The sequence below is a fragment of the Elephantulus edwardii genome, unplaced genomic scaffold, assembly GCF_000299155.1.
Source record: "Elephantulus edwardii isolate Elephantulus edwardi_28Jun2011 unplaced genomic scaffold, EleEdw1.0 scaffold00062, whole genome shotgun sequence".
NCBI classification, from domain to species: Eukaryota; Metazoa; Chordata; class Mammalia; order Macroscelidea; family Macroscelididae; genus Elephantulus; species Elephantulus edwardii.
Genome location: NW_006399812.1, coordinates 7434686 through 7453915, shown reverse-complemented (window position 1 = coordinate 7453915; position 19230 = coordinate 7434686). Strand labels below are relative to the sequence as shown.

The window sequence follows — 19230 nt, the reverse complement described above, 5'->3', positions numbered from 1 at the left end:
GTTCCGGTCCTTTGAGAGAGACATCGTGCTTGGGAAGGTGGAGGGCAGGAGGGGAAGGCCCTCTATGAGGTGGATTGATTCAGTGACTGGGATAATCGGGATGGGTGTGTCAGAGGCAGTGCGATTGGCACAGGACAGAGCAGAGTTTAGGGCTGTTGTACATAGGGTTGCTATGAGTCGCAAGCGACTCAATGGCACATAACAACAACATTTACTTCTGGTGACCCTTTTTTGAACCCTTTTACATTAGTAAGTAAGAAATTGTGCTACAATCCTGAAGGCATAAGGTTTGAATCCACCAATTGCTTCAGAGAGAAAGATGGGCCATCTCCTCTCCTGCAATTAACTGTCTCTGAAAACCCTCCAGAAGGTCAGCTCTGGCCCCAAAGTAGGAATAACAAAAACAATTTATATAAGCTTAAATTTACAATAGCAAGTTGAAAGATTAGATAAGAAAATGGAATCCAATGAGTTTATGTTAACAGTAAAAGAAAAACTCAGTAAGGGAGGGTTGCACAACTCAAAAAATATGATCAGTAACACTAAGTGATTGGGGTAATTGGGATGGGTGTGTTAGAGGCAGTGCGATTGGCACAATATAGAGCAGGGTTCAGGGCTGTTGTACATAGATAGGGTTGCTATTGAGTCACAAGCGACTCGACGGCACATAACAACACTAAGTGGTCATGTAGAGACTGTTGATGTATGTTTTGCCATGTATATGCTCAACAACAAAAGGAAAAGAAATTATTCCCATCCCCCATGACTTGTAAAGAGATTTATTAGAAAAAACTTTGCAAAGGGATACAGAGGGACCATGTCCCATTAGCCCAAAACTTGTCAATCAAAGGAAGAAGAGATATTTTTAAGGGTTCTAATTTCTTTTTTAAAATGTCGGGTTGCACAAGGAGTTGGAAACAACCTACGTGCCCACCAACAAATGAATGGATAGAGAAGCTGTGGTATATTCACACAATGGAATACTGTGCTGCATTGAAAAACAAGGAACTCATGCAATATTATTAAAAATGGGCATTATGCTGAGTGAAGTATCTCAGTCACAAAAGGACAAATACTGCATGGTGCCACTGTTGTAAAACAGGAGTGACCTTGGGGTTGGGTGGGGGAGACTGAGAAAGATGGGTTAAATATTTAACATTGAAAATAGATGAGGGAGAAAACTGTCTAAAAGAGATATGTGATTAGGTATTTTTGTCATGGCAGGAGTCCAGAGCGAAGGCTGCATAGTGGAGTGGACCTGGGGGGAAGGATTGTAAAGCAATGAAGGAATTTTTCTTTTACTTTTCCAAGAGGGGAGTTTTCTTGGGGGCAGGAGGGGAGGGAGGGGAGAAAAGTGCAATAATGAACGAAGGGAAATTTTTTAAAAAAGTTGAATTGCTTTGAAAAAGAAAACCCTATATACAAGTCTACTCTGGCACACAGAAGGCCACCATGTGTAAATATCAACTTGACAGTGACTGATTTTATACACATACATTTAAGCCCACATCCAAGGAAAAAATACAGGGACCTCTCTAAAGTCCTGAAGAGCAATGATGTCAATTTAAAGACCAAGGTATGCTTGATTCAAGCCATGGTCTTTTCAGTCTCTTGCTATGCATCTGAGAGCTGGAAAATGAATAAGGATGGCGGAAGAAGAATTGATACCCTTGAGTCATGGTATTGGAGGAGAGTACTACATATCCATGCACTGAGAAAAGAACAAACAGATTTGTCTTGGACAAAGTACTTGGACAGAGTACTTTCTAGAGGCAAGGGTGGTGAAACTTCACCTCATATACTTTGGGCATGTTTGGGCTATTCCTTGGAAAGAGATATCATGCTTGGAAAGGTGAAGAAGGGTCAGCAACATAAAGGAAGACACCCCACACCCTCCCCACCCCCTGATGGAATAGATTAACATGGTGACTGTAGCAATGGATTCAAGAGTATTGGAGATAGTGAGGATGGAACAGGCTAGAACAGGATTCAGGTCTGTTGTTCATAGTGTTGCTATGAGTCATACTCACTCAACAGCTCTGGTGGCCTAGTTGTAAGGAGTTGCATTATCAACCAAAAGGTAGGGAATTAGAATCTCCTTGGGAGAAAGATTGTCAATCACCTCATTCATTTGACATACAGTCTTTGAAAACCCACTGGAGGCTCAGCTAATCAGCTACAAGTCAGTTCTGAATGGGCAGCACGTAAGAACACAAAGCACTGCTAATTCAAAGACATGCTATTGGTATTCCCTAGCTGTTTTATGGTAGAAGATGAACAATCTCCCCCTGTACAATTTACAGCCTCTGAAAACCCATTTTTAGGTCAGCTATGAGTCAGTTCTGACTTAACCACATGTAGCAACAAGAGAGAAAGAAAGATTACTTCAAGGAGATGCCTCACGTGCTTTTGGGGGCTCCCTAGTCTCCAGTTTATAGGCCCAAACTCAAGAGAGAGGCCTTTTTTTCCCTTTATTTTCTTTTTTTTCCTTTTTAATAATGATGCCACATTGAGTAGAGAGAGCCTTTTGAGAAGGTTGAAGAATACAAGCCATCAGCAGTCAGGCTCCTGGCTGTGGACCTTGATCGCTTCGGGGAATAGCAGGGTCACAGATGGCTGATTTTGGAAACTAACAAGTCCATCAAGGTTGGCAGGTATAATAGGTTACTGGTTCAAGTCTGGAGGCCACAGGTTAGATAGCCAAGTGTAGATCAGGTGAAAAAAAAAAGTAAATTATTTTTCCTGCGTCCCTATCAGTGCAGGTCACACCCCTGAACAGGCTGGGAGTCAACTTATGTAGCCCGAGCTGTTTCTTCTATTGATCTCTGGCTTTCCTAACAATTCTCAGTTTAGAACTCTAAAAAGACCTTTCAGGTGCCATGAATACACAGAAGAAGGGTGGCCTTTCTCTAGACATGCAGAGCAGCGATGAGGAAGAGGTCACGGGGCATGTCCCATAATGGCTAAATATCTCACCAAGTAGATGGCATCTTGATGGAAGAAAACTTAGAGCACATGTCCTGTGATGATTAAACACCTAAAAAATGGATAAATGCCATCTTGGATGCTATCTGTGTACACCCAGTGATCTGAATACGCCTGTGGCATCTGCTTCCTAAACAACATGCCTCTGGAAACTCTATGAACTTGGAGAAATGATGATAGTTATAGAAAGGCTACAGCACTTTTGTTCATAGGGTCACTGTGAGTCGTGCTTGACTCGACGGCAATCAACAATAACAACCTTTTCCAAAGACAGCCCTATATTTCTCTCCTAACATGCCTCTCAGGTGGTTCGAATCTATTAACACCTCCACAGGAGAAAGATGGGCAATCTCCTCTCATGCTATACATTGTCTTGGAAACCCAATGGAGCTGTGATTAAATTCTGAAGTGACCGGCAATAAGTGAGTGAGTTCGCTCCTAAAAGAACTAAATAGACATTAGGTCTCCCCATGCCCTTACCCTCACTTATGAATACTCTTTCAAATCTTCTCATCCCTGAGACAGATAGAGGAAGGTCACACCGCCTGTCTTCTATATAAACTCAACTCAAAGTCATTGTTGTCAAGTCTGAGCCCACTCACAGCTCACCCTCCAGAGGGTTTTTGGAGGCTATAATTACATGGGAGGGATTTGAACTGCTAGAGAGATGATGTCTTAATGTTTGCAGCATAACTTTCCATAGTGCTGCCTGTCTTCCATATGTTGTTGTGCACTGTGGAGTCAGAACTGGCCCATAAATGACCCTCCAGAGGCTTTTCAGAGGCAGTTAATTGCATGGGAGGAGACTGCTCATCCTTCTCCCACGGAGCAGCCTCAAACCATGTGCCTTCAGGATTGCGGCTCAGATTCTTGCCACTAGGCCACCAGAGAGTATATAATAAATCTCCTGCTTTTCCTGTTCTACCCTCTGTCTCCAAGATTGGGGTTTCTGGTGGTAGGAGACAGCTTTGTGGCATTGTGAACACACATACACATGAAAGACGATCTTGCATGAAACGTTGATATACCATTGGAAAAAAATACCCACAGATATATCATCAGCCAGATTAACACCCCTGAGAATTTGAGGTGATTGAGTAACCTGAAAAACCACCGGATGGAAGAACAAGAGTCAGATTTCGTGGAATACACTAATCTCCACACTGAAGAAGCTCCTTGGATCCCAAGCTGCATGAATAAAAGCTGACACTCCACTGAGATACTCTCTTTAGCAATTCAGGTTTTCATAAATTGAGAGTTCTTAAAGTTCTTCCAAAACTTTGGAAGGATCTGGGAGCACCCATGGACAATCTTGCCAAAAAAAGGCCAACCACTTTCCAGAGTGCATGGACAAGGACTTGGGCCACTGAAATTCCTTTCACTGAGAAGAAACCCCCAACAGTGCCCTGGGCCCCTAGGCTCTGTGCCCACTGGATGTCTTTTCATCCAGGTCTAGCAGCACACGGAGCTGGTGGGCTGACACAGGAGGAAAGATTAGAGGAGGTGGGAAAGAGTTCTTGGTGGAGTGATGTATCCGAGCTGACAGATACTGAGCTGACAGTGACTTACAGGGTCCTGTGGATGATAACTGACGATCACCCCGGCGAGGAAGTGAGGGAAGTACCCTGTCACCAGTCCTGGACCTGCTGTACAGGCCAGCCCACAGTGCTAACAAAAACAATCACTGACGCTGAGAAGTGGATGGCTCAGGAAGCTTGCCAGGGAAGTCGTCTGCCAGCAACACATTCTTTTAATAGGTGAGAGGACTCAGCACTGCCCAGGCTGTGCAGCCCACAGTGAAGCCGCTGGTTAATTGGTCCCTGAAGAGAATGTGGCCTGACAATCTGTTTTCCTAGTTATCCTTCAAGATGTGGTCAGTTGATCTTCGGTTCCCATTATATAAAAAAGACCACGGTGGTTAAATCCTTGGGGAGTGACCTGGCTTGTCTTCAAGGCCAGGTTCAAAATGACGACTTAGGAAAAGAAGATTAATAGACATTAAACAAACATGATTGCGTCCCACAGATTATACAAGCAGTGCCAATGTGCAGTCTGATGTCACTTAGGCAAATCAAATCAATTTAAAAAAACCCTACACTTCAGTGGGAACCATCAGCTGGGTTGGTGACATGGTTTTAATAAAGCCAACTATGTCTCAAGATGACCTTGTGTGTGTCAGAGTATTTAAACAAATATTTTTACTCCTTAAGGTTTTCATTAGTTGATTATTTTGGAAGCAGATCAAAGTCTGTCTTCTAAGGGGTCTTTGAGTGAGTTCAAACCTTTCAGTTGAATGATTTGCAACAACCACAAGGCGCTGTTGACATGGTAGAGACAGGAATGAATGATTGAAAGTCTACTTCTGCATATTTTGTCATCATTTATATTGCCATCTCGGTTTATCTGCCTGTGTTGTCTAGTGCTGTGATAATATGGCAGAAATATTACAAACAAATGGCCTTAACAAACAGAAATGTTATCTCTTACAGTTTAGGAGAGTAGAAGTCCAAATGCCGACTGTTAGCTCTAGGGGAAAGCCCACGTTCTTTCTGTTTCCTTCATAGGTCAAGTGTTCTCTCGAGATCTCCATGTTTGCTGGTTGTGCCTGGTGTCAAGGAGCTCCCTGGAGCAAACATCTGAGTCCAGAGGGATGCACTCTACTCCTGGAAATTCTTTCTTGGTCGACCTTATTCCCCTCCCCTTCCTTCCCCCCCCCCTTTGGTTCCGCATTCTTCCTCTTTGATCGCTAGTGATCTAAAATGTATTTATAGACCACACCTTTGGGAAACTCTCAGTCCATCCAATTAGGGTTGTGATGGTATGAGAACTATTTTGTTTTTAGATCATGAGGAATCATTATGTAGTAGTATCCATATTATATCACTGTTGTTATTAACAGGTGCCATTGAGTCAATTAGGACTCATAGCGACCCTATGAACTACAGTTCTGAATCTTGCCCTACCCTGTGGTATCTTTATGATCTCTGTCCTGTTCAAGTCCATTGTGGTGGCAATCTATCTCACTGAGGGTCTTCCTCTCTTTTGCTGACCGTCTGCTCAGAATGATGTCTCAATATGCTCAAAGTCAATGAGATGATGTTTCACCATTCATCTTGATTCATCTTCATTTGTTGATGTGGCAAGACTCAAAATGAGAAGAAATAGGTGAACATATCCATGATATCCTGTATACATGTATTTTGCAGGACACAATTCAATTCATGACATTGCCTTTCTCAGATTTAAAAAACAGATATTATTTAATTTTATGGAAATTTTTTTATACTTTTCCTGCCAAGTTTAGGTAGGAGAATCAACAATCTATTTTTAAGTGTCTATTTACACTAGGAAAATTTACTGTCAGGGACCTCTCCTGAGTACTGAGGAGCAACAATGTCAGTCTGGAGACTAAGGTGCACCTGATCTTTGCAGTTACTTGCTATGCATCAGAAAGCTGGACAATGACTAAGGATGACAGAAGAAGAATCAATGCCTATGAGTTGTGGTGCTGGAGAAGAGTATTGAACATATTATGGCCCTCCAACAGAACAAACAAGTCTGTCTTGGAGAGGATGAAACCAAGTTTCTCCTTGGAGGCAAGGATTTAAAAGCTCTGTCTCACATACTTTGGACACATGGCCATGAGAGACCAGTCCTTGGAGAAGGACATCATCTTGGAAGGGTGGAGGGACAGTGCAGGAAAGGAAGGTCCCAGTTGAGATGGATTGACAACGTAACTGGGCCAATGGGGGTTAGTGTGTCAGAGTCAGTGAGACTGGCTCAGGGCAGGCTTTAGAGCTATTGCACATAGGGTCACTATGGGTTGCAGGTGACTCAATGGTACATAACAACAACAACAGCAGCATATTTTTCAAGGACCTCTGGTTGTGTAGTAAATGATAAGTCACAGCGCTAACTGAAAGATTTTGAGTTCCTGAGCCACTCTGGAAAAAAGATGGCGAGTCTCCTCCCATAAATATTTACCGTGGAGGGTTATTATCAGCCAGGTTCAACTCAAAGGCAGTGGGAAAGCAAACACATTGGATATTATTTTCTCAAAGGACTTAACCATTTCTTTTTGCTATTAGTTATTGCTCTTCAAGGCTTTCTGTAGGTAGCAATGGAACAGAAAAGGGTTAGTAAAGAGAAATCTTCTTCGGGTTTTTTAATTGCATTGGGGAAGTCTGCTGTCAGACCTCTCCAAAGTAATGAAGAGCAACGATGTCAGTATTGAGACTAAGGTGTGCCTTATACAGGCCATGGTCTTTGCAATCACTTGCTATGCATCAGAGAGCTGGACAATGACTCGGAATGATAGAAGCAGAATTGATGCCTTTGAGCTGTGGTGCTGGAGAAGAGTATTGAATATACCATGCGCTGCTAAGAGAACAAACAGGTTTGACCTGGAGAGGGTGAAAGCAGGCTTTATCCTTGGAGGCAAGGATTCTGAAGCTTCGTACTTTGGACATGTTGCAAGGAGGGACCAGCCCTTAGAGAGGGATGTCATGCTTGGGAGGGTGGAGGGACAGCACAGGCAAGGAAGACCCTCGATGAGATGGATTAATTCAGTGACTAGTGTAAAGGGGGTAGGTGTGTCAGAGACAATAAGATTGGCACAGGATAGAGCAGGGTATAGGGCTGTTGTACATAGGGTCACTATGAGTCGCAGGTGACTCAACAGCACATAACAACAACAGAAATACAATCTATATGAAACAAGTCACTATGTTAAGTAGGCTCCTTGACTTATTAAAAGTAGTACTTATTGTAAGCCCAAGTTTTGAATTGAGTAAGGGATTTGATAGAAGCATAATCCAGCATTCAAACCAAATCAAAACCAGGACAAGAAGTTAGCAACAATAACAACAATTTAGAAGCTCAGTAAGTCTCCTTTTCATAAGCAGCAACCTCTCTCCTGTGTTTCTTCACACTCACTGTTCTGGCAACTAAGATGGTTCTGCTCTAGAAAGCTTCCCAGGAGTTTAGTCTATTAAAGTCTTGGAAGGCAGAGAACTGTATCTTTAATGCAGTTCCCAGTCTGAGCTGCCAAAAGAGGAATCTAGAGAATTCTAGGAGTGAAAATCGTTGCTATGAAATTGGAAGATGACAAGGAAAATGCCTTCTTATCAAGTTACTTAGACTGGCTGAGGCAGATGTCTTTCTGTGCCAGGTGAGACAATAAAACACTCCATTTCTAACCATCTCAGAGCTCACAGTTCAAGAAAGAGCATGGGGTCTGAGGGGCCTACAGTGAACACTAACAGTGGAGTAAATGCTGTCTTAGGGTAGAAATGCAGTCAAACATTTTGCATACAGAGATACCAAAAGGCTGGATTTGAAATAAGTTAAAATAAGGCAGGATTTGAAATAGATATTTCCTTATTTAACATCAGTGGTTAAACTAGATCAAGCCCATCAATATAATTGAATGGGGCCATTTGTATTTAGTAAACAGTGATCCCTATAAGTGGTTTACAAACTTAGCTTATCTTGAGAGTCACCCAGGGAAGGTTTCAAACACAAACTCCTAGGCCCACCTCCAGTTTTAGGAACTAGGAATACGAGGATGGGGTCCAGGAATCATGAGTTTTGGAACTGCTGATCTTGGACAAAATGTCCAGACTCAGTATCAGTGAGTCCTGGTCTTGAATCTCATCTGTGTGACCTTGAACAGATTTCTTGACTCTTTTTGAGCCTCAGCATTTTACAGGAAGAGTGACAGTCAGTTAACGAGCCGGCAGGTGCCAAGGATCTCAGAAGGTTAGCACAGAGGCTGACACAGTTGGGCATCTGGTAACCGCCTACAGTTGCCCGCTCCTTCTTCCCTCTAGCGCACTTTGACCCCAGAACCACAACACGTGGGATTTGTATGCACATGTCGCACAATCATCAGATCATCACACAGCTAAAGAAGCTGCTGGATTACAGGAGTGTTGGACATCCTGGTTGATTCTGTGAACTTAGGGGGGGCTCAGTTAAATGTGTGACCATTGTATTAAAACCAAAAGCAACAGGAAGAAATCAAGTGAGTACACTGGTATGGGCTTGGACTTCGGGTTCATTGAAGGACACCATTTGTCTTGAGTCCCTCAAATGTGGTGATCATGCTTCACGTTCGTGGGCTCTCGATGTCTTCAAAGGTTGCTTGATTCTGACTGTAACTGGTTTGCTGGTGGACAACTTCTGGTTGCTTTGCACTCAGTGCTCTTGTTCAGTGCCCTTCCATTTACTTCAAGGTCAAAAGGGAGGCAATCCAGGGGCATTTGAAGCCACATGATGAGTCTTCTTGGGATGTCAACTTTATTCATAGACTGGAAGGGACAGCACCATTTCTACACTAATGAATGTTGTTATTGGTTGCCATCAAGGAGATTCCAAGTCACAGTCACCACATGTAGACAAAACATAACATTACTCAGTCAGTCCTATATCCTTTTCACAGTCATTGGTGTACAAGTTCACAATCAAAGCTCAAGTTCAATGTCTGCATTGTGTATTTTAAGAGTCTTCCAACACAGAGTGGCCATCTTCCTGTACTATATTGGACAATATTCTGTTGTAATTCATAGGGCTTTAATCAGCTAACTATTTTAGGGGCACCCTGGTAGCTTAGTGGTAAGGAATTGTGTTGCCAACCCAAAGGCTCTAAGTTCAAATTCACCAGCTGCGCCATGGGAGAAAAATAGGCAATCTCCTCCTGTATGATTAACTGCCTCTGAAAACCCACTGGAGAGTCAACTATGAGTCAGTTCTGAATCGATGGCACATAACAAGGAGTCGATTGCCACCTGATTGCCTTTTTTCTTGTCTCTTACTTTGGAAACTGTTTGAACCTGTCCACCACGACTGGCCCTACTGGTACTTGAAATAATGATGTTATAGCTTCCAGTGCCACAGCAACCCACGAGCCACCACAGTACAGCAAACAGAAAGGCTGACATCCCTTCTGTTGGTTGATGGCCACTGAGTACTCGCTTTTTTTGCCAGACACTTTTATTTGTATATATTATCGGCTTTCATTCTATGAGGAAACTGGTAAATTATTACCTTTGTTTTACAGACAAGGGGGAAAAATCAAGAGAGAATCAGAGAGGTAGTGGAGGAGAGGAGTAAGATGTGTGAGGAAGGGCCTTCTCTGTAGAGGATGTGGAAGGAGAGAAAAAACAGCCCGTTTTCAGGAAAGAGCCCCGAGTGGCAGACTACAGGAGGAAAGCTCCGCTGTCAGACCAGGCAGGGCCTCCAGCATCATCTCGATTTAGCCTGTCACCATCAGAACAAAGGACAGCAATTGAGATTCTTTTTATGATGTCATCTTTTATTCTGGATTTATAAAATATACACAAAATGTAGAAAGAAGAGTATAATGGGCCTTGTGAATCATCACCTCCTTCCAACAATGCTCCATTGTAATCTTTTAAGCAGCAAAGGTTCATGATCAAGTTTCTGTTAGAAAGTCAACTAAACAAACAGCCCCTGGCTATTAAGTGACAGAAACCATAGACTTGGAGAGACTTGACTCCATGAGGGAGATCAAGCTCTATGACCAGATGAGGAAGGAGAGCCAGAGGATGCCAGATTGCAGAGAAATGCTGCCAGTGGAATTTTGGTTGGCTTCCCCAGAAGCAGACTGGAAGGCAAGGATTTGGGTGGAAGGGGTTTACCTGGGGGCCAGGAAATGCCGGATGGAAGTGGGGAAGAGATGGCAGCCAATGGAGGGTTCTTGTTGAGTTGATTATTACCCCTTGGACAGGCCCTGCTGCGTCATTTGCAAGTAGTTTAAAGACTAGGGTGATTCTGAGCTAAGCAATGGTATTTTTTTTTTAAGCAATGGTATTTTCAACTATTCCCGATGCATCTGAAAGTCAGATAAGGAGGATCAAGGAAAACGCTGCCTTTGCATTGTGGGGTTGGCGAAGAGCACTGATTATGCCATGGACAGTCAAAAGAACAAATAAGTCTGGTTTTGGAAGAAGTGCAACCAGGGTGTCCTTAGAGGCAAGGATGGTGACATGTCCTCACACTTCGAGCATGTTACCAGGAGAGGCCAGTCCTTGGAAAAGTTGGAGAGGAAGACCTTTAATGATATGGCTTGATGCGATGACTAGTAATGGGCTTGAGCGTGACTGAGATTGTGAAGATGGCAGAGATTGTGAGCACGGCACAGGACAGCACAAGGCTGGGATCTTTTGTTCATAGGATCACAATGTAGTGAACTTGATAGCATCTAAAAACAACAGTCTTCCAAATAAAGATTGCAGAGACTTTAACTCATTTTAAGTCCAACTACTGGACCACACAGGTCCAATGTCGTGAAACCAGACCTGCCTGTGGGTCACTGTAGAAGTTAATCTTGAGGGTTACATGATGCAAAACATACACCTTAGAAAATGTGGCCACAAGCTCTAGCCATGGTCTAAAGGCCGCTCTTGGCTCTTCGGCCTGCCTTACATAGGAAGAATTGCTTTCCCAGGCTTCTGTAGACGAATAGTGACAACTGGAAGCTGTCAGCCAACCCCATTGGCAGAATTAGTCCTGAGTGGAAGGGATAAGGAGGCCCCACAGTGTCTGGGATAGCTGCATCCTGAAGGAAACACAGACACCTTCTAGGTTTCTGGCTGATGCACCAGAGGAATGGGAAATCCAGCGTCGTACAGGGAGCACTGGCAGAGGAGCAGGTGGGGACAGGTGGGGAAGCCCCCGAGTTGTATTGAGCTTGATTCACCAAGGTGCAGATGGTTGAGGAGGTGGTTGGAGCTTGATATGGTAGCCTCAGAGCCAACATTGGGTCCCAGTCTGTCCTGCAGCATCATCTAAGCTCTGGGTGTGGGTGAGAGCAAACAAGTAAAGAGGGCAGAAGCCTGGCATTTTGTTCTCAGGTGAGGGGTCATGCTTTGAGTTCACTGATGCCATAAGATGCTCCCAGGCCTGGCCTGGGAACAAGGTGGGTCAGGTGGACACCTGGCTCCATCACCTCCCAGGTTTGGACCATCACGCAGGATGTAGCCATCCCCGTCCTCAACCCCACGGTGGGCTGATGACTACAAACCACTTCCTGGTTACGGTGTTTCCCTCCCCACCCCGGCCCTTCCTCAGTCCTGGACAGGTTTTGGTAATCGAATCAGAGAGCAAATGGTGTGAAACCGTCAGTGTGTGCCGTGCTGTCCTCGGGCCCCCTCCCTCCCGGGCAGGGCAGTGGTGGTAGAAGGGGCAAAAGGAGCCCCAAAATCTCTGAACGTACATTATCTTCCTTATTATCTGCTTCTGTTTCATAAGATTTCTCCATGACAATAAAAGCTGAATTTTGCCAATGGATATTAAAAACAGTGAATTTTCCTCTAAATGGAGACAGTGTAATGGCTAAAGTTTGATGAAGCCCAATTACCAGGAGCAGTTAAAGTGTCGCAAACCTAGCAAGTGGGTGTCCACATGACAGGGATGTGCCTACATAGTTGAGAGTCTATTTAAATAAAGGGTGTCCAGGTCCCATTAGTGTCAGGCGATGCTTGAAGCCACTTTATTTCACATCATTAAGGTCAATCTGAGCTTCCAAACAAAGAGGAGGCATAGTGAATCAGACCAGCCAGGCTCAGGCAGCCCAGGGCTCCTTGTCCAGGTAATTACTTCCTTATTGTTCTTTCTCATTAAAGTAAATGTTGACAGAATTCCAGGGGTTCTAGTCATGGCTGATTTTAGAAAGGGCAATTAGCTGCGGGGGTTGGGGGGGCCGCAGAAAGTAGGGTCTTGGAGACCATAGAGGATCAGGAGTCTGTACAGGGGGTCCCAACATGGGCCCAAGGCCAAGAATCCAGCTTGCCTCTCCGTGGTCTTATTCTGGTAAGGGAGCACTGGTGGCTTAGTGGAAAGAAGCTGCGCTGCAATCCCAAAGGCATGCAGTTCAAGTCCACCTGCTGCTCTGTGGGAGTAAAATGGGCAGTCTCCTCCCAAGTGATTAACTGCCTCTGAAAACCTGCCTGAGCATCAGCTATGGGTCAGTTCTGACTCCATGGCACACAACAGCAAACAATAACAGCTCTGGTGGCCTACTGGCAAGAAGCTGCACTGCAATCATGAAGGTACATGGTTCGAATCCACTAGCTGCTCCGTGGGAGAAGGATGGGCCGTCTCCTCCCGTGTGATTAACTGCCTCTGAAAACCTGCTGGAGGGTCAGCTGTGGGTTGGTCCTGACTCCACCGACTGTACATAACAAGAACAACAACAATTATATGGAATGTGTCTACTTCTTCTTTTAAAAAACAGGCACGCATAACATAATTTCGTAGGTTTGCGTGTGAGTTGGTGTGGCTGTTAGGTGCCATCGACTATGACTCCGTAGATCTGCACCCTGCTCTGTCCTGCTCCATCCTCATCCCGGATGCACTTGAGCTCATCGAGATACTCGTGTCAATCTATTTTGTTGAGAGCCTTCCTCTCATTCGCTGATGCTTCACCTTTCCAAGCATGATGCCCTTGTCCATTGACCGGCCCCTCAAAACAACAAGCCCAAAGTATGAGAGACGAAGTTTTATCATCCTTGCCTCTAAGAAGCACCCTGGTTGCATTTTCTTCAAGATGTATTTGTTTGTCCTTTTTGTCTATTTATGAGGATAGGTTGAAGTAATCAGGAAAGGAGCTAGAGTGTGTGTGTGCATGTAAATGATTTATTTTATTATTATTATTTTTTGTGCATGTACCGTCAAATCAGATCTGACTGGTACAGGAGGAAATTGTCCCTCTTTCTCCAGCAGAGCATCTGGTGGATTTGAACCGTGTACCTCTGGGATTGTAGTACAGTTTCTTGCCACTAGGCCACCAGTGCTCTCCTATGTAAATAATTTTTAAAATTTTTATTTAGATATATAATTCTAAAACATTTAGATGGAAAGTGGGAAAATGACAGAGAATTGTGTCACGGTGGAAAGTGGAACATCTGGCCCATTCATTAGCTGTTTCACATTTTAATCCGGCTATTTTGGCACAGCAAAGGCACAGCTTGCGAGATCCTGACTGATAGAATTTCGTGGCTGTTTTGTTCCAGGGTGTCATTCAGACATTGAGCACGAGGTCTGGCCCCAACACAGGCCAGGAGCGTGGATCCAGGCTCTGACCACTTGGAATATGGCATTGTGTGGCTGGCTGATGGCAGCCCTGCAAATTGTGTCCCTGAAATCAGCGAAGGAGCAAAGGCAGGACTTCCAAGTGGCATCTCCATCTGTCCTAGGGTCTTGCTGTAAATAAGGGGAAATGATGCTGCTGAAGATGTCGACTGCTAAGGGGCCTTGGCGTGGCCCTGGGAATTCACTTCCATGGCCTGGAGCCTGTGTTGGAGCTTCAATTCTGAAGCACTTGGCTTGTCGAAGTCTGAGATCTGTAGCCGAATTCAACTTCATTTAGATGGCTGACGTGGGCTCAGATGCCTTTTGACTTCTTCGTGACCAGTAAACCAGTTCTTAGAAAGAATGCAGTTGAGAGATTACAAATCCCAGGCTGGCTCTGAGAAGGCAATTTGCCCTCAGGCTTGTAAGGAAGAACCAGAGAACTAGCCTAGGTATGTTCCTAATGATTTGCAGAAATTAGCCACTTATTAGCTGGGGTCCTGGTATAAGTTAAAAGCTGGGGTCCTGGTAACTGACTCATGGCTGCCAGGTCACCATGCAGCCCGGTGACTCAAGCCCCAGAATCCGTCCTGCAAATTCTCCCAGTCTGTGCTGGTTTGCACATCCCAGTCATGGTCCTTTGCCTGCAACAGTGATGGTTTGTATTTGACCCCAGTTACGATCTGGTGATGCTTTTCTTTGTCACCAGTCACATGAGTGAAAGCCATGGGCACTGTGAATGGATGCCTTCCGCATCAGGCTGACATTCCCTCATTCTGGAGAAATTGTCTTTGTCCTATTTAAAAGTTAATAAAAGGATCTCAGTAGAATACGTTTGACTTTGGGCATCGTGTTTCCCTTAGGACAGGCTTGCCTGGCTGCCTGGGGTGTGTGTGTGTGTGTGTGTGTGTGTGTGTGTGTTGGGGGGGTTGGCTCTGCTGGCTGTCCTTCTGACACCACGACTTGAGAACAGATCCCAAGGACTCAGATTATGAAGATGAATAATCGGTGATATAAAAGATGACACCCCAAATTGGTTCCAAACACAAGGATGCTTCATAATGGTGCTGGCACTGATTGCCTCACGAAGCTTCACGCTTCAAATGGTTTCCAGCCAAATAAAGAGGCCTAATAGCCATCAAACTCTTGTCCAGTGTGATTACCATAAATCATTACAAATGGGTTCAGATATTGCTAAGAACGGAGATGCATGGCCATGGTCACGAGGAGGCGGGCCAAGAGATTCCTCCCTGTAGAACGTGACAACACGGTGCTCAGCGGGCCAGCCTGCGGCTTTGCTCAGGAAGGGGAGAGAATCTCTCCAAGGTAGCCTGTGATTGTTACGGGTACCATCAAGTTTGGAAAAGAGCACAATGCAATACATAGCATTTGGCAGAAAAGTCAGCAATGATATCCGTGAGCAGCAATAATACATATATATAATATATATTATAATATATAATATATATAATACACCTACCACAAGGCAGGCATTATCTAAATACTTTACTCTTGCTACTTAAAAGGAACGCTTGAGATGTCCATTTTACAGATGAGAAAACGGAAGTGTATGAGATTGTAGGACTTGTATCAAGATATATATAGCTGCTTGTTGGCCCAGATTAGGCTCTGCCTGGTTTTAACTTTTCCTCTTTAAACCCACTCATTTCACATAAACTGTTGAGACCTAGGTGCTGTAACTGAGGTGATTCGTGGCAGAAATCCATATTTGGATTTCTATTCCAGGTGGCTTCTCCTACTGGCTGTATCCTACTCAGAAGTTGAATACACTGAAGAGGGAGTGCATCCCTTAAAGCCGAGGGTTCAAGGAAAAGTAAAGAAGAGGGGTATTGGGGGGAGCCTTGAGAAGCAGTAAAACGCCCTTCGCCTTCAGTCTTCCAGCTGACAACAATATAAAGTTCAAGGTAAAGATGTGATGTGTGTATTACTTCTCACCTCTCTCTGGCTCCAAACTGGATTGAGGCGTATCTCCTCTGCCCTACCTCTGCCTCCCTAGGGATCTGCTTGCCCTCCTTGTCCTACTTTGCCCATCTCCTTGCCTCGATGAGCTATTTATATGCGTGGCTCCACCAAGATTTGGCAAATTTTGATTCAGAAAGTTCAAGACTTGTACTTTGTAGTTTATTCTTACTGTATTCTTTTCTGGGAGCTGGTTTATTGGCCAGAAAGGAATCAAAAGGCCTCTGAGCCCACGTCAACCATCTAAATGAAGTTGAATTCAGCTACAGATCTCAGACTTCGACAAGCCAAGTGCTTCAGAATTGAAGCTCCAACACAGGCTCCAGGCCATGGAAGTGAATTCCCAGGGCCACGCCAAGGCCCCTTAGCAGTCGACATCTTCAGCAGCATCATTTCCCCTTATTTACAGCAAGACCCTAGGACAGATGGAGATGCCACTTGGAAGTCCTGCCTTTGCTCCTTCGCTGATTTCAGGGACATAATTTGCAGGGCTGCCATCAGCCAGCCACACAATGCCATATTCCAAGTGGTCAGAGCCTGGATCCACGCTCCTGGCCTGCGGTGGGGCCAGACCTGGTACTCAGTGTCTGAATAGTACCCTGGAGCAAAACAGATTCAGAAAGTTCAGGACTGCCAGTTAAATTTATATTTCAGATAAACAATCAAGACCTTTTTAGAATAAGTGTATTCCAAGCAATATTGGGCACATTTCATTGCCCTTGAGGCAATTCCAATTCATAGTGACCCTATAGGCTAGAGGGGTGGTGTTGCATTGTTGTTGAGTACCATCAAGTTAGAACTGCCCCATAGTTGACCCTCCAGTGGGTTTTCAGAGGCAGTAAATCGCACAGGAGGAGATTGCCTATCCTTCTCTTGTGGATTCAAACTGCGTGCCTTTGGGATTGCAGTGCATCTTCTTACCAGGAGGCCACCAGAGCTCCCTATAGGACAGAGTATATCTGCCTCATAGGATTTTCAAGACTGACCTTCAAAAATAAAGCCTGCCACTTCTTTTTATACTTCCATAGAGTATCTGGTGGGTTTGATCAACAGCCTTTCACTTAAGTGCCTCACTTAACAATTGCACTACCAGGGCTGCAGGTTGAGATATCAGTGTGAGTGTTAGATGCCATTAAGTTGGTTCTGACTCACAGCATCCCGTGCACACAGAACAGAACACGGCCTGGTCAGAGGTACCGGTATGCGTTCTTTGTTGTAGTCACCATGTCTACCCCTTTTGTTGAGTATCATCCTCTCTTTTGCTGAGTTTCGACTTTACCTAGCATGACTTCCTTCTCCAGAGACTCCTGATACCATGGCCAAAGTATCTGACACCAGTCTTGCTGTTGATGCAAAGGTGCATTCTGGTGGGTCGGACTTCTTTCCAGACAAATTTCCTCATTCATTTGTCAGTTCACGGTACCTGGACTTTCCTTATTCTTGGTCAACATCACAACTCAAATCAGTTCTTCTCTGTTTTTCTTTATTCATTGTCCATTTACCTCCATGCATATGAGGCTATTGAAAAGACCATGGCTTGGGTCAGATACATCTTACTCTTCAAAATGATTGAAGGCTTTGAATTTTAACACTTTAAAGAGGCCCTTTGCTCCAGATTTGCTCAGCACAATACCTCTTTTGACTTCTTCACTGCTACTTCCGTAAGTGTTGATCCAAGTAAAATGGGATCTTTGATAACGTCGGTCTTCTCTCTGTGTATCACGATGTAGCTCATGGGCCCAGCTGTGAGAATATTTTTTCCTTTTATGTTGAGGTGTAATGCACACTGAATACTATAGCCTGTGATTTTCATCATTAAGTGCTTCAAGTTCTCCTCGCTTTCAGCGGAGATGATTGTGTTTCTGAAGTTGTTAATGAGACATCTTCCAATCCAGATGCCACATTCTTCTTCTTTAGCCCAATTTCTCAGAATCTTTGCTCAGCATTCAGAATAAATATGTATTGTGAAAGCATACAATTCTGATGCACCTTACCTGATTTAAAACCACAAAATATGCCCTTGAGTTCCCCAGAGGTCCCGTGGATGTGTCTCTTGCTTCAAACAGTGTTTGAACAGAACAGACCTGGCGACTCCCCACCCCCAGCTTCCGACCACCCCCAGCTTCCGACTACCCTCCAACTTCATCTCCAGTAGTAACCTCAGGACCATCTTAGCCATCTCCTATTTTCAGGACTAGCTAACACTGTTTTTTTGTTAGGCTCAAAATCTCGACCAACTACGAGCTCTCAGATCTGTCAAAATTATTCCTCCAAAGTGAGGCCGGCATCAACCTTCACTTGTGGGCCTCTTACACCTACCTCTCTCCGGGTTTTTATTTTGACCATGATGTTGTGGCCTCGGAAGGCATGGGACATTTCTTCCACGAGCTGGCCGAAAGAGAAGCACGAGTCTCTTGAAGCTGCAAAAGCAGCACGGTGTCCGTGTCCTCTTCCAAGACCTCCAGAAGCCACCCCAGGATGAGTGGGGTAAAACCCTGGATGCCAATGGAAGCAGTGCTGGCCTTGGAGAAGAACCCACACCAAGCCCTTCTGGATCTGCACGCCATGAGTTCTGCCCACACTGACCCCCATCTCTGTGACTTTCTAGAGAACCACTTCCTGGATGAGGAAGTGAAACTGCCGAAGAAGATGGGTGACCATCTGACCAACATTAGAAGATGGGCGGCCCCCAGGCTGGGCTGGGTTAGTATCTCTTTGAGTGTCTCACCCTCAAGCATGACTAGAGGCCTGCTGGGACCTGCAGGGGGACCTCTGCCTCCCCCCTGCCATCAGCAGTAAGCTTCTCTTTCCCACCCTGGTATAGAATCTTACCAACCCAGAAGCCCCTCACCCACGCCTTGGACCAAATGAAACAATAAAGCTTTTTGCAATAGCTAAAAAAAAAAAAGCCCTCATGTTGTTTCTATGACTGCCTCCTGATGTACGTACAGGTTCCACACAAGCACAATTAATGTCCTTGACTTTCTGTTCTCAATGTGATCCATAATTTGTTAAGATTCATACAGTCAAATGCCTTTGCATAATCAATTAAACACAAGTAAGCATCTTTCTGACATCCTAGAATTTCTGCTAAGATTTATCTGACATTAGCAATGATATCCTTCATTCCATCTGACTTGAATTTTACATAGTTTCTTGTCCATGTATCCC

At 44.6% G+C, this 19230-nt stretch overlaps 1 pseudogene; it reads left to right on the top strand.

The window, feature by feature from the left end:
• The window catches only part of LOC102869447, a 57102-nt pseudogene extending 38299 nt beyond the window's left edge, over positions 1–18803 (top strand).
• Positions 18804–19230: the final 427 nt, after the last annotated feature.